General features: G+C 41.0%; 1 long non-coding RNA gene across 1 annotated transcript; it reads left to right on the top strand.

The window, feature by feature from the left end:
• Window positions 1-495: 495 nt before the first annotated feature.
• LOC117940670 lies at window positions 496-1,371 on the top strand. Its single transcript, XR_004655794.1, has 2 exons — window positions 496-663; window positions 943-1,371. It is a non-coding gene; the product is annotated as an uncharacterized LOC117940670 (long non-coding RNA).
• Window positions 1,372-3,011: the final 1,640 nt, after the last annotated feature.

Below are 3,011 nucleotides of genomic sequence, written 5' to 3'. Positions count from 1 at the left end.
GAGGTGGTCCCATACACCATGTCACCATCATCTAAGACGGATAAAATGTTGCAGTGACGAGCTGCTTTTTTGCTTTAAAAGAAAAACAAAATTTATTTCAAAAGAAAAAGGACAATTTGAGTTTCTTCACAAGGTTGTCTACATGAGGCTTAAAAGAGAAGGCATCATCGGAGAGAGAGAGAGACTCAAAGATAAGACTAAAACCTGTTCACATGAAACAAGATGACATCACACGGATCACCTGATTCATCCTCATGTAACAAGATGACATCACACGGATCACCTGATTCATCCTCATGTAACAAGATGACATCACACGGATCACCTGATTCAGACTCAAAGTCATTAATAGATTGTTAGAATAATAATTTAATAGTTAACGACTAATTTATTCGTATGTGCAGCTCTGGAGATTTTAAAAATATTATTAATATGGAAATAGAGACATCAGGTTGTTAGGTCCTCGTAGGGTTAGAGAAACAACGTGTGTGTGTCTCTGTGTGTGTTTGTCTGTGTGTCTCTGCGTGTGCGTGTGTGTGTGTTTTCAGGTGACAGTGTGACCTCTGACCTCTGCTTGTTTCCAGGGAAACGTGTACGTTAAGTGTCCGTCGATCCCCGCCGCCATGGCAGCCGTCAACGCTCTGCACGGACGCTTCTTCGCAGGTGAGAACATAGTCCTGGTCCTGGTCTGAGAGGTCCTCTCAGGTCCTGGTCTGAGAGGTCCTCTCAGGTCCTGGTTCAGGACTTTGTCTAATAACAGAGTGTCAATTTTATTTATTTAAATTATTTTTAATAGTTTATTATTTTTTATTTTTAGTATTTTTCAAATTATTTAAGTATTTGTACTGATTTTGCAATTTTTTAAAAATTCTTTGTATTTTGTTTTATTTAAATTATTAATTGTTATTGATGTTATTCATTATTTCTTCTTATTTGTTGCAGGGAAGATGATAACGGCGGCGTTCGTCCCTCTGCCGGCCTATCACCACCTGTTCCCAGAGTCTGTCACAGCCAATCAGCTGCTGGCCCCTCCCGTGAGGCGGTGACTGGCCAATCAGCTGCTGGCCCCGCCCGCGTGGCGCTGAAGGCCTCCGATTGGACACTGGACCCTTTTATACCCTGCTCTCCTATTGGTCGACACAGAGGAGCCGGTCTGAGGGCCACTGCCGCCGCGTGGTTTCCTCTTCCTGTTTACTTCCTGTTTCCTTTCGCTGTTTCTCATTAGCATATCTGAGTATCGACCAATGATTGAGCTCCGTGAGCTGCGAGGACGCCGGCTGATTGGCTGGTTGAAGCCGTTTGGTATTTAAGTGTTTTGTAATCAAGAATTTGGTTTTGTAAAAGCATTTATTAAATTTTATTTTGAAGTCACGGAAAGTGGGTTGTCTTTAATCACCGGGGGGGGGGGGTCCTATATATGTAACAAATACTTGGTATAAAATAATAAATACTATTGAGGGAATTCTATCCTAATCCAGTGAGAAAGTACTTAATCATTTTTATATATTAGTTTAATATTTAAACAAAAAGTATGTTGAAAGACTTTGGTGATGGAGAGGTTAAAAAAATTAAGGAAATAATGAAAACTTTTAACTTAGTTTGAGATAATCCCTTCTATTTATTTTATTTCTTTTTCTAATATTTGTAGATTTGTTATGTTTTGGTTCTATGTTCGACCCCAGGCAAAAGTTCCTTTATTAATATATTTATATTCTGAATTAATAAAATAATTAAAATAAACAAATAAGGCATAAATACAGAGACGGCAGACAGCTTCCGGTTAGTTTTGGCGGAATCCCGCATGCGCAGAACGGATCGTGCAGGCAGGACGGATCGTGTACCGACAGGGGCAACAGCGAGCTGAGACTTCAGGAAACCGGAAACAGCCGAAGAAGATTCTTAAGCACATCCGGTTTGTGTCGGCGTGTGTGGATCGTTGGAGTTTCTTCAGTTTTTGTGTTTTTCTGCATCGGATCCGGATCTAAAGAGAAGCGGCGGAGATGGTGAGAGGCCTGCGGTCTGAGACCCTCAGCAACACGGACACACGGCGTAGCTTAGCTCGTTCTGCAGGCTAACCTGCTAGCTAACTGGTGGCTAACGGCTCCAAAGTCAATAACAATCGCAAGCTAACCTGCTAGCTAACATTAGTATGCTAACCTGCTAGCTAACTGGTTAGCTTCTTAGCTAACTGGCGATTAACTTCCACAGTAACATTTGTGAATATTTAGCAGATACAAAGCTCTGTTATCACTCCTATTAAATAATTACATCGATACATAAAGACACTGAAGACGTCTTCCGTCTGCACGTAAAGTGCCCTGTTTTTGAATGGAGTCTGGCGTGTGCTGCTTTTGCTTATGTTAGGTTTATATTCATTAGCTTCTTGCTTTTTTATTGACAGGTGTTAACATTATATTTAATCAAAGAATACACTGTTCTGAGAGCTTATATCTGGTTTTATACTCTCATTATAAGCTTACAAAACACAGTTTTTACAAAAAGTCCAAACACCCGCTGTGATTGGTCGCGCTGAAACAGCATAATAAACGCTGGATTTGTGAATGGAGTCTGGTGTGGGCCATCCTCGCCTCAGATTAGTCATCTATTAAATAACTCTCAGACTAAAGACTCACAGCCTGGGAAAACATGTTGTATTAAATATCATATGTGTTTAAACTGCTAAACAGACACATACTTGGAGCCTATATGTCAACCTGCCACACAAGTGTTTGTTTTGGGAATCTGTCATTTCTTTAAGAATGATAATGGAAAACAAACATGCCTGTCTGGATAGGCTAGCGGTTTCTACCTGATATGTTGATGTAATGTTTTCATTTCTGTTTACTTTCTACAGGCCAGAAACGCTGAGAAAGCCATGTAAGTACACACAGAAAGACCGACAGGCAGATAGAGACAGGCCGGTAGCTAGCACCCTTCCACTATCATTACAGCCCCTCCCAGCAGCTAGCACCCTTCCACTATCATTACAGCCCCTCCCAGCAGCTAGCAGC

This window comes from Etheostoma cragini, unplaced genomic scaffold (genome assembly GCF_013103735.1).
Source record: "Etheostoma cragini isolate CJK2018 unplaced genomic scaffold, CSU_Ecrag_1.0 ScbMSFa_3027, whole genome shotgun sequence".
Taxonomy (NCBI): Eukaryota; Metazoa; Chordata; class Actinopteri; order Perciformes; family Percidae; genus Etheostoma; species Etheostoma cragini.
This window is presented reverse-complemented; position numbering and strand designations above follow the sequence as displayed.